The following is a 12,065-nucleotide window of genomic DNA, read 5'->3' as shown; positions in this document are numbered from 1 at the left end:
AGCTGAGGCTCAGGAAATACCCACCAGGCCAGAATTAACGTCGGGGTTTTTATCTGCTCTGCTTCCTGCTGCTTTTACACTCTGATAAATGGGGTACAGCTGTAGTTCCAGTGTTTTTGCATTCAGTGCTCATCTCCAAGCAATCTTTGTGTCTAATTTCTTCCAGGTCAGCTCTGAGGTGGGGCACTAACCCTGTTCTCCTCAGTCTTGTTTGACATTGGTGCTCCAGTGATTGATGGGCACTTTTATCAGAGTTTGCTGCTCCATCCCTCTTTTTCCATGGTTCTCTGCTTGCCTCAGGGTTTTGCTCCTGGGAAGCAGAATGCAGGATATGTGTAATCCTAGCACTGCCATTCTTCTTGACTTCTTGGCCACCTCCACATCTGCTGCTTAAATTATAAATTCCTTGGAGCAAGGACTAATCTTATGCATGCAGAATGATTTAATTCAGTTTGGGTTTAGCTGGGGTAGAATTGAATTTGGCCTGCAAGAACAGAAGTGGCAGGAAGTGCTGGGACATGCAGGGAGGTAGGGAATCATTAGGGATGTCTCCTGACTCTCTTTCTTATGGATGCACTTTTATTGCTGTACTTCTCATTTTAGACTTTCAGAGATGGTTTAGGGAGGGCCCAACCTTGAAGACTGGTTAGGAAACTCAGTAGCTAAAAGATAATGGGAAGTCAGGAAAAAAATAATTATAGGCTAATATAGGTTAATGTCTGCCTAGAGCTTGGGAGGTCGTGATTAAAGGTAGAAGGATTTTAATTGTTGAATCCCAGATTCTTGTTGTTGAGTGTGTAGACAGACGTGTGTCTGTTGGTGATAACACTGCAGTGGCTTTTACCAATGATGACATTTCATGGTGGCATTAAACAGCCAGGAGTGCTCTGAGTCACACCTGAGCTGCAGTCCCCTGACTTCCCATGGGTTTCATTGTGCTGTTCCTCCTGGAAGCTCTGGGAATTGGGCTGAGAGTGGCTTTAGCAGGGATGGCTCAAGGAAAAGTTCCTCCCAAGGAAGGGAGGACAGAAGCTCCTTCCTGTGGTGTGCTCTCCTTGTGAGCAGCAGGAAAGTGCTGTGTCTGTTTGTGTTTTGCTTAGAAACTTTTTTTTCCTGTTGCATTTTGCCCTTCTCTGGAAGGTGTGTTTGGGGCCAGGTTTTTATGTAAAATGAAACAATTAAAGATGCCCCTGTCATTTCACAAATGTAGGTGTCAAAGCTTCACCATCCACACAAAAACTTCTGCTGATAATGTCTTCTTTGTCCCTGCAGACACTGAAGTGATGCTGGGGTCAGCCTTTTGATTTCCTAACTTGGTCTCTCGAGCAAAATCTCAGCTGTTTGCAGCTCCAGATCCTTAATCACCAAACTTCTATGGAAGACACTGACCTGCAGTTTTTTCTCTTTTTATCCACAGAAAGCAGCAGGGTGAGGCTGAGGTTCAGGGTCCCCAGTAATTTTAATATTGGAGTGAGCAGGTTTGGGCTGTCTGCTGCCTGGTTGGTGTTGGGCAGTGTTACCCTGGCTGCAGGAGAGTGTTTGTTTGTGGGCTGTTTATCCTGCCAAACCACGGGCAGGGATCAGGACATCACGTAGGGAGGCACAGGATGGCTCCAGGTGAGGAATGGCCTGGCTTGGGTCTGCCTTGGTTATGAAAGGTTGCACAGATCTCCTCCCAAACCCAAACAGCCTCTGCTGCTCCTGGGGCAGTGCAAAGACACTCGGGATATTCAGCTGGGACAAGTTATCAACACTGAGCAGGTTTTTAGGAAAATTGGCTGGGTTTTCTTGGCTGGGGTGTCCTGTGGCTGGTGTGTGTGTGTGTGTGTGTGCCTGAACTGGAGTGAAGGGAGAGTTCTGTGGTGTGTCCCTCTGGAATTGCAGTCACTGGAATTGCACTCGGGTAGTGTGGGAGTTGCTTGGTAGAAGCAAATGATTTTAGGCATTTGCTTTCTCTCAGAGCATGTTTAATTAATAATTGGAGACAATAGAACTCTGCAGGGATGGTCTTGTTGAATGTGGGGAATTTTTCACATGGAGTTGGTGAAGAATAGTCAGCACAACAGGGCTGGGACGGGGCTTTCTGCTCAGTTTTGCCTTTTGGCAGTGTGACCATGTGAGTTCTTCACTGGGAGCTGGATCCAAGCGGAGGCAGGAGGTAATTCTGGTAATTCTGCCCTCGTGGGGCACAGCTCCTCCAGCCAGGCCCCTTCCTGTCCTGGGAGCAGCTGGATCTGAGCATGTTTGCCAATGCTGGGTGCTGCTGGCAGGCACTGTGGCCAGAGCTTGTCTGAAATTCGTGGCAAGAGCCTCTAAAAAGGTCCTGGAAGCAAAGGCAGCCCTGGTGTTTGTTCTTCCAAAGGGAAATCCTGGCTAAGTGATGCTTTACTCTTAGGACAGAGATTTTGCCCCATCCCTGGATATGTCCAAGGCCAGGTTGGAGCAACCTGGGACAGTGAAAGGTGTCCCTGCCCATGGCAGGGGTGGAATGAGCTGGGATTTGGGGTCTCTTGCAACCAAACATTCCATGATTTCTGATGTGCCTGTGGATATGTGCTCCACATAATGGGATGTGTTGTCTGTACTGGGGTTGTCAGCATGGAGTGAGTCCCTTGTCACACAAACCGTGTGACAGCACCTGTGGCTCAGCCCTTGAAGGTGGTTTCTGCTCTCTGTTTCATTAAACCTGTTGAGTTTTCATGGGAACTTCCTTGTGTCCCAGTGAAGTGCTCAGGGCTTTCCTTTCCCTGACACTGAAAGGGCTGTGCTAATTTGATACCCAGGTAATTTGAAACACAATTCCTTGCTGAAATGAAATGTCTGGTTTGGCTGATCTGTTTCACAGAGATTTCTCCATAGTGGAGGGGTAGCTTGGGAGGGGAACTGGAACATTTAATTTGGTTTTCTGCTTTGTGTTGCTCCCTGAAAATTTCTCCTGAGGTAGAAGGGGCATGAGTAGATTGGCTTAGTTGGATATTTCAGGTTGGAAAATCCTTGTGATATGCTGGGGACAGAAAACACTCTGAAACATTCAGAAAGATACTCTGAGACTCTGCTTCTTCCAAATCCATGGATTTTACTGTTCCTGATGGGCAGCTACAGATAAGATTGTCCAGCTGGGCTTGCCCAAGTGTGTGCTGGTGTTGGGATTTCTCTGTGGGTGTTGCTGTTCTGCTCTGCTTCCTTGTCATGGTGCTCACTCAGGAGGAGCAAAACCACTTTCACATTACTGAATTTGCAAATTCAGTGCTTCCAGAAGACTTCAGGTATTTCAGTGGGTATCTTGTATAAGTGTGCTTTGAAAAGAGGTTTATTACAGAACTTGTCCTGCTTGTTTTCTCCTCTCCTCTCCCCAGCTTTGCTCTCCCCTTAGCAGCTCATTTGTGGTTTGCTGAGTTGCTGTGACCTCCTTGTGCTTCTGCAGAGCAGGTTGTGATCCTGGGAGCATTTTTGCAGATGGGTGAAGCTTTACAGTAGATCTGAGCCCCACAGTCCCTCCCCAGCCACCCCAATCCATCCCCAGCCGCCTGTTCCTCGTGAACTGCCACAAATTCCAGCTGCTGATCAGAAATCTCCATGAAGAGCTGTAGCAGGGCATTGTCTCTGGCCTGCCTGGCTCAGAGAACTCCCTCCCTCTTAGGTGTATCAGGGATGATTTCCAGGCTGTTTTCCCTGAGTGCTGATGTCAGGCTGAACAAACACTCCTTTGTGCTGCTGCCATGTGATGCTGCTCCCTCCCGGCAAGGAGCTGCTCTCAGCTCTCCTGTTACTCCTGCCTTTGTTAGGGATAACTTCTGTTCCAGGGCAGTTGTTTTTATTGGGAACATCTGGCTTTGCTTCTTGCCTGGTTCAGACTTTCATTCTGGGGTGAAACTCGACTGTTGCTAAACCTCAGTGAGTCCCTGTCAGGGTGGTGTGAGGCCACTCTCATCTCTTCTGACAGAGGTGCAGTTAAACACTGCTGCATCCCTTCTCCACATCTTTTCCCCTCTGAATTTAAACCTGGGAAGGTCAGAGTGGGGCTGGGGGTAAAAGGAGAAGCCTCCCGAGGTCAGATCTTAGCATGGCCCAAGCTCTTGCACAGACCCATGGCTCCAGGCACATCCCTGGGGTGCAGAAGATGCTTTTCCCAAGGGATTGCCAGCTCCAGCAGGACAAAACTAAGGTTGTTTCTTTCCTTATCCAGTATTTTTGAATCCTGCACCCCAATATGTGCCTGAGACATGGCAGGGTAACCTAAATTCCACATTAATGAAGCGCTTCCCTGGGTGGATAAAATGGGAGGAAAAACATAATTAGCTAAGGAAGGAGAGCCCCTCTGCAAGGCTGCCTTTGCTGCAGTTATTTCTGGCCCCTGAATCATTAATCAGCCTGGCCCCATGCCAGGGAAGGCATTAGCCAATCTGCAATTTCAATGGCTTTTTGCTTCCAGTGCTAATGGTAGTAGCAATTCTAACCATGAATCCTTTACTACAAAAATAGTAGTTAAACCACCTAATCCTGTCTAATACTTGTGACTTCACATTCTTTCTTTACCCACTATTGTTATGGGAGAAGGCTAAAAATAGGGCAGTAATCAGTTGATGGAACAAGGTATTTTAACCCTGCCTCTGGTTGTCAGTGCAGACCTGTTGAGGAGTGTGTGATGCTTTCCTTGCTGGCAGCTGGGGAATGCATTTCCCCTCTCCTGGATGCTATAAATTGTCTGACTGCACACAGATCTGGCATCTTTTTGAAATAACCTCCTCTGTGAGCTGTTCAAACTCAAGCAGCCTCCCCCAGCTGAAGGAGGATTTGTTTCCATCTGTAATTTGTAAACCTTTAGTTCACTTAAAGAGTTTTAACAATCGTGGGTACATAAATCAAAGTATTCAGCTGTAGCTTTTGGTTTTCTCCTCTCCATTCTAAGGATGTTTCTTGGGTTTGGTTTTCTCCTCTCCATTCTAAGGATGTTTCTTGGGTTTGGTTTTCTCCTCTCCATTCTAAGGATGTTTCTTGGTTTTGGTTTTCTCCTCTCCATTCTAAGGATGTTTCTTGGTTTTGATGATTTTTGTTCTTCCTGTCTCAGTTCTGGTGTTCTTGTAGTAATGTTGCCTTTTTTTTTGAGGGATGTTTTACTAAAGAAGTGTTTGGTTGGAGTTTTTTGTTGTTTATTTTTTTAATTGCAAATTGAGCAAGACTTAAAATATAGAGGCTAAATGGATGGAAATACTACATTCCCACTTGCAGAGTGCACAGGAGTTAAAAATAAATATCCAAGCAATAATCACACTCTGAAGGTGCTCTGGGTAAGCACCTGGCATGTACAAATAGGGAGAACTTGGGATCTTGTTTTCTCACAAACAAAACAAATGCTGTTGGATCTTGCAGGTTGGAAAGAGACTGGAGCAGCCTGGGACAGTGGGAGGAGTTCCTGCCCATGGCAGGGGTGGAGTGAGAGGGGCTTTAAGGTCCTTTCCAGCCCAAATGAGTCTGGAATTGTGGGATCTTAGGGCTGAGAAATCAGGACATTTGTCTCTGCAGAGAAATACAACAATGACACAACTCCCCACATTTCTCTGCAGCAGTGGAGGAGCAGAACAAGAGAGATCCCCCAGCAGAGCTGAAATCCTGGGAGGCTCCTCAGGCCCTGCAGGAGCTCAGGCAGCAGCAGGAGAGTCCTCCCCACCATTTGTGGTGCCAGCACCCATCCCTGGCCAGGCCTTTGTGTGCCAGGGTGGCAGAGAGGAGCTGAGGCCAGAATTCCTCGTGGAAGGGTCTGTGGGATTCCCTGGGGTTGGTTTGCAGGGCTGAGGGCAGCACTGGGCCCTGTAATTGAGTGCAGATCAAAGGAAGATTGAAATTATCCATTTGCATGTTCCAGCTTCAGGAGTTCCTGGCCAGGAGGGGAACTGGGGGAACAAATGTTCCAGTTGAGGGAGGGAAGGTGGATCCTGGGCTGAGGGAGGGCTGGGAGCAGGGAATGGGGCCAGGTGAGGAGCAGGGGGTGGCAATGGGAACCTGGAGAGCTGGGGCTGGCAGAGGTTTGCTTTGTGAAACAGAAACAGATCATATAAACCCTCTTCAGTCACTGCCATCCCCAGTAAATACAGGTATTTACTCTGTTTAATGTTCAACATTAAAATAAAAAATCATAAATCCAGCTTCACAGTGCACTTTTAGAGACACTTTAGATCATCACTAGAATATTTCTTAGCTCAAATATTTCTTAGCAAATATTTTTTAGATTCTTTTTCTCCAAAGAAATTTCTAATTAGTTTTCTGGGTTTTTTTCCCTCCTGTATGCCAGATTGTTTTATTTCTTTGTTTAATTCCACTTGCCTTTTGCTTCCTGTGAAACATCTCTTGGATAAGGAGAAAGAAAAAGAATCCTTTGGGGTTGAGAGTGAAATTTAGCCTTGGATAGTTTGGCTGCCTGTCTGCCCAGGTGAATGTAAATTCTACATAAATGAGGATTCCTTAATATATAAAAAACTGGTGTACAATCCCCTGGGATACCTGAAATGTGATACAGCCCTGCACTTGGAATTTGTATGTAAAGGTCATTTTAGCAACCATATTTGCTTAATATAAGGTGCAGTATTAACACACACTGTTGACATTAATATTTACCTAAAATTACAATTCACATGCTTTGCTGGTCGCTCTCAGGGCATGAAAACCCCCCTTGGATTATTCTAGAATAAAAAATACAGTCCTGGAAATCTGCAAGGTAAATTCCCTGTTGTTTTCATGCTAATTTGTTGGGTCTTCAGCTCGTGTTTAGTAATCAGAAGGACAGTTTGGGGCCCTGGCTGCTGTTAATTGACCTGAGTGCAGAATCCCTTTTGACAAGTGCCATTCCCCGGGGCCTGCCTTTGCTGGGCTCCAATGAGCTGCACTTTGCAGCCCCAGCAGTGCCCTGGCTCCTGGGCTCTGGGGCTGCTGCAGCTTTGGGATCCTGGCATTCTGTGCTTTCCTGGCATCTCAGGGGGCTTGGTTCAGAAGGGACCTTGAAGCTCATCCCATCCCATCCCACCCCTGCCATGGCAGGGCCACCTCCCACTGTGCCAGGTGCTGCCAGCCCCAATGTCCAGCCTGGCCTTGGGCACTGCCAGGGCTCCAGGGGCAGCCCCAGCTGCTCTGGCAATTCCAGCCCAGCCCCTGCCCACCCTGCCAGGGAACAATTCCCAATTGCCAAGATCCCATCCAGCCCTGCCCTCTGCCACTGGCAGCCATTCCCTGCCTCCTGTGCCTCCATCCTTGGCCCCAGTCCCTCTGCAGCTCTCCTGGAGCCCCTGCAGGCCCTGCAAGGGCTCTGAGCTCTCCCTGGAGCCTTCTCCTCTCCAGGGCAGCACCCCCAGCTCTCCCAGCCTGGCTCCAGAGGGGCTCCAGCCCTGGAAGGTCTTTATGACCTCTTTGCTGTGTTGCAGTTTTTTACCCCAGGGGTGACACCAGGGCCTGTTTGGGGTGCAGAGCTGGAGCAGGAGGGGCTCAGTCCCTGTCCCTGTGTGGGGTTGTTCCTCCACTCTCTCCAGGCTGTTCCAGACCTGTGGATCTTTGGTGATGTCTGTGATGAGCATCTCAGTCTTTGCTCTTCTGCACGAGATAACTTGGAGAACTTAAATCTGTGATGGGGTGTGTGCAAGGGGCTTGGAGATGGGGAAAAATGTCTGCCTAGGTTTGTGGGGTGCTGGGGTGAGCAGCAGGTCCCAGCACACAGAGCATCCCCAGCTGCTGGAATTGTGCTTGGTGCCTGTCTGGTGCAGCTCCATCCATTCAGAAATGTTCCAGACATGGACAGGGGCTGGTGTCTGGGTAGCTTTGGGACAAGGAAAACATTTGCTTCTGAGTTGTTGTCACTGAGTTTTGCGATGCTGAGGCTGTCTAATCGTATTTAAAAGGAAAGAAAGTGCAGTTGTCCTGTGTGAGGTGGCTGCCTGACATCAGTGAGCTGCTCGAGGGGCTGGAAAATCCCCGTGGATGTGTTTGGTTCAGAGCTGCTGAGAGGCTCCTCTGCAGTGTGTGAGGTGTGAAGTGGCCATTGACCATGGGACAGATGGGTTTGGGCTGTTGCACTGTGAAGTACAGGAGAGCTGGAAGCATTTCATGCTTTTTGTCCTCCTGGAGCAGGATTGGGTGTCTGCTGTTGGACTTGTGCAAGGCCCCTGGAGCACCTGTGCAAGGCCAAGGGGGTTGGGAGCAGGGTGAAATGCAGGGTCCTGCCCTGGGTCACCACAGCCCCCAGCAGCTCCAGGCTGGGACAGAGCCTGGAAAGCTGGGAAAGGCCCTGGGGGTGCTGGTGACAATCTGAACACGGACCCAGGTGTGCCAGAGGCCGCTGCCACCCGGGTGTGTCAGCAGCAGCAGGTGACCAGCAGGAGCAGGGCAGTGACTGTCCCTGTGCTGCCACTGCTGGGGCACCTCGTGACAGGAGAGACCCTGAGGGGCTGCAGAGTGTCCAGGGAAGGGGCTGGAGCCCCAGGAGGGGCTGAGGGAGCTGGGCAGGGGCTGGAGCCCCAGGAGGGGCTGAGGGAGCTGGGCAGGGGCTCAGCCTGGAGCAAAGGAGGCTCAGGGGGCCCTTGTGGCTCTGCACAGCTCCTGCCAGGAGGGCACAGCCGGGAACAGGGACAGGAGCAGAGGGAACGGCCTCAGGCTGGGCCAGGGCAGGCTCAGGGTGGGCACTGCAGGAATTTCCCCATGCAAAGGGGGCTCAGGCCTTGGCAGGGGCTGCCCAGGGAGGTTTGCAGTGCCCAGCCCTGGGGGTGTCCATGGAAGGGCTCAGATTGTGGCACTGAGTGCTCTGAGCTGGGGACCAGGTGGGGATGGGGCACAGCTGGGACTCCATGGTCCTGCAGACCTCAGTGATCTGGGAGAATGAATGAGGTCTGGAGGTCTGACAGAGAGGAATCTGCAGTGAGAATCCAGCTGTGCCTCAGGGATGTGCAGTGAGGAATCCAGCTGTGTCTGTTGGGTGTGCACTGGGAATCCAGCTGTGCCTTCAGGGATGTGCAGTGGGAATCCAGCTGTGCCTGTTGGGTGTGCAGTGGGAATCCAGCTGTGTCTGTTGGGTGTGCAGTGAGGAATCCAGCTGTGTCTGTTGTGTGTGCAATGGGAATCCAGCTGTGCCTGTTGGGTGTGCAGTGGGAATCCAGCTGTGTCTGGGTATGCAGTGAGGAATCCAGCTGTGTCTGTTGGGTGTGCACTGGGAATCCAGCTGTGTTGTTGGGTGTGCAGTGGGAATCCAGCTGTGTCTGGGTGTGCAGTGGGAATCCAGCTGTGTCTGTTGGGTGTGCAGTGGGAATCCAGCTGTGTCTGGGTGTGCAGTGGGAATCCAGCTGTGCCTCAGGGATGTGCAGTGAGGAATCCAACTGTGTCTGTTGGGTGTGCAGTGGGAATCCAGCTGTGTCTGTTGGGTGTGCAATGGGAATCCAGCTGTGCCTGTTGGGTGTGCAGTGGGAATCCAGCTGTGCCTCAGGGATGTGCAGTGAGGAATCCAGCTGTGTCTGTTGGGTGTGCAGTGGGAATCCAGCTGTGCCTGTTGGGTGTGCACTGGGAATCCAGCTGTGCCTGTTGGGTGTGCAGTGGGAATCCAGATGTGTCTGTTGGGTGTGCACTGGGAATCCAGCTGTGTTGTTGGGTGTGCAGGGGGAATCCAGCTGTGTCTGCTGGGTGTGCACTGGGAATCCAGATGTGCCTGTTGGGTGTGCACTGGGAATCCAGCTGTGTCTGCTGGGTGTGCACTGGGAATCCAGCTGTGCCTGTTGGGTGTGCACTGGGAATCCAGCTGTGCCTGTTGGGTGTGCAGTGGGAATCCAGCTGTGTCTGGGTGTGCAGTGGGAATCCAGCTGTGCCTGTTGGGTGTGCACTGGGAATCCAGCTGTGCCTGTTGGGTGTGCACTGGGAATCCAGCTGTGTTGTTGGGTGTGCAGTGGGAATCCAGCTGTGTTGTTGGGTGTGCAGTGGGAATCCAGCTGTGCCTCAGGGATGTGCAGTGAGGAATCCAGCTGTGTCTGTTGGGTATGCAATGGGAATCCAGCTGTGTCTTTGCCCCGTGTTTTTCAGCAGAGAGGTGGAACTGGTGCAGAGCAGGGGCTGAGTTCCCCCCAGGCTCAGGAGGTGCAGTGATCCCCTGGTTTTGCTCCAGTTTCTCAGCGTGGCTGGTGGTGAATCCCACTTTGGGATGTGTGCTCCCAGGGGCAGGCAGGGAAGGGTTTCTGAGTCAGTGCAGTGGTTGGAGCTGGAGTGTGTTACAGTGACACACATTCCTGTGTTAGTGTGTGGAAATCCTTCTTGAATGAGACTTCCATAACTCCTGAGTGCATCCACACGTTCATGGTGAGGGGAGGGATGTTCTTGTGCAGTGAACTCCCTGCAGAACGTGGTGCTCGTGTCCAGAGCCCTCATTTTGTGAAGTGGGGTTCCATGGGGTGTGTGAGCAGAAGGGAGGAGTTCCCTCATTCCCAGGAAGGCAGCAGCTCCTGTGGGGATGTGCACCCTGCATCCCTCCCAGAGGCACAGCCTGCCTGCAGCAGCCTTGGGGTGCTGCTGGCTGAGAGCAGAGGGACTCAGGTTTGCTTGGATCACTTCCCAAGGGTTTGGGACTCCAGCTGCCCTCTCCTTGTGTGATTCCTGATTCCTGAAGTGTGTGGAGCTCACCTCTCCCTCCCAGGATGTCACATCAGCTTCAGGTGTCAGGGCATTGCTGCCTCGTGCAGCCGATTGATCCTGGCGTTGTCTTCTGGATTTCTTTCAAATCTCTGCTTCAGTGGTGAGCCACATTTTCTGGTAATCAAATCTCATCAGCATCAATGTTCATCTGCAGAGAAGTTCTGTCTCTGTGGACCTCCTTGTTTCTTGTGTTTACACCAGCCTGGCTCTGCTCTGTGCTCCTCAGAGCTCAGGGATCAGAACAAGAACAGATCCTGATGAGGTGGAAGATCAACTCTATTGTTTGATGGCCATTCCAGAGGAATCCCTGACTGATGGAATGCAGAGGTGTTGGTAGTCATGGCTTTGCCTTTGTGTTCTGCTGTTTCAGACACTTTGTTCTTGAAGGAGCCCTGTGATATTTGTGTGCAGTGAGGTGAAAATGTGTTGCTGTTGAACATTACAGGCACTAAGAAATGGGAAAAGGATCCTTTGGGTGCAGTCTTTGAAAATCAAATAAATAGATCTAATGATCAATGAAGGTAAAGAAAGTGTGTGAGTGAAAGAGCTGGAGAATTGCTGTTTATGGACACTTTGAGTGCAGAGTGGCCAAAATCAGGCACAAAGACCCGATTCAGAAAATGCTTTTATCCATATTTGTTAAGATTCTTGAAAGAGAGATGATAAGGGATGTGAAATATCTGTGAATGAATAATTTCTTCGTTTCCTCACATCTGGTAGCTGATAGAGAAGGCAATTTTTATTTTCTGCTTTTCATCATGGCTGGGGTAAGGGATCCTGGGGAGGGGATGGGGACAGCCTGTTTGTTCTGTGGCATTGTCTGGGAGCCACCAAGTCATCTGCAGGGCTGGAGCACCTCTGCTCTGAGGAGAGGCTGAGAACTGGAAAAGAGAAGGTTTGGGGTGATGTCACTGTGGCTTTCCAGTGCCTGCAGAGAAAAATGGAGAAGGGACTATTGACACTAACCTGGGGTGGCAGGGGGACATGGCTTCAAAGTGACAGAAAATAGGTTTAAATTCAATGTATGGGAGAAATTATCCCCTGGCAGGGTAGGGAGGGGCTGTGGCAGTGCCCAAGGCCAGGCTGGACGGGGCTTGGAGCACCCTGGGACAGTGGGAGGTGTCCCTGCCATGGCAGGGGTGGCACTGGATGGGCTTTAATGTCCCTTCCTACCCAAACCATTCCATGTTGACCAAATCAAGTAAAAATATCACTTAATATCCTTTTGGATTTTGCTGGCAATGTAGTGATTGGATCTTTGAGCAGCTTTGTTTTGAGGTTCCCCCAGCTCAGCACCCAGCCCTGGGAGATACTTTGGTTGTTTTGGGGAAGCTGCTGGGCACACTGAGCAGCCTTTGTGTGGCTTCTGTGGTTTGCTGGGACATCACTTCAGCAGCTGTGAGTTCACATCACCT

The 12,065-nt window shown here is 50.5% G+C and overlaps 1 protein-coding gene across 8 annotated transcripts in view; it reads left to right on the top strand.

Annotated features, from left to right (window-relative positions):
* Positions 1–12,065, top strand: part of PUM1 (pumilio RNA binding family member 1) — a 94,461-nt gene that overhangs the window by 6,690 nt on the left and 75,706 nt on the right. The window lies entirely within an intron of this gene.

Source organism: Agelaius tricolor, unplaced genomic scaffold, assembly GCF_023055355.1.
Source record: "Agelaius tricolor isolate 1412-34295 unplaced genomic scaffold, bAgeTri1.0.p SCAF_36, whole genome shotgun sequence".
NCBI classification, from domain to species: Eukaryota; Metazoa; Chordata; class Aves; order Passeriformes; family Icteridae; genus Agelaius; species Agelaius tricolor.
This window is presented reverse-complemented; position numbering and strand designations above follow the sequence as displayed.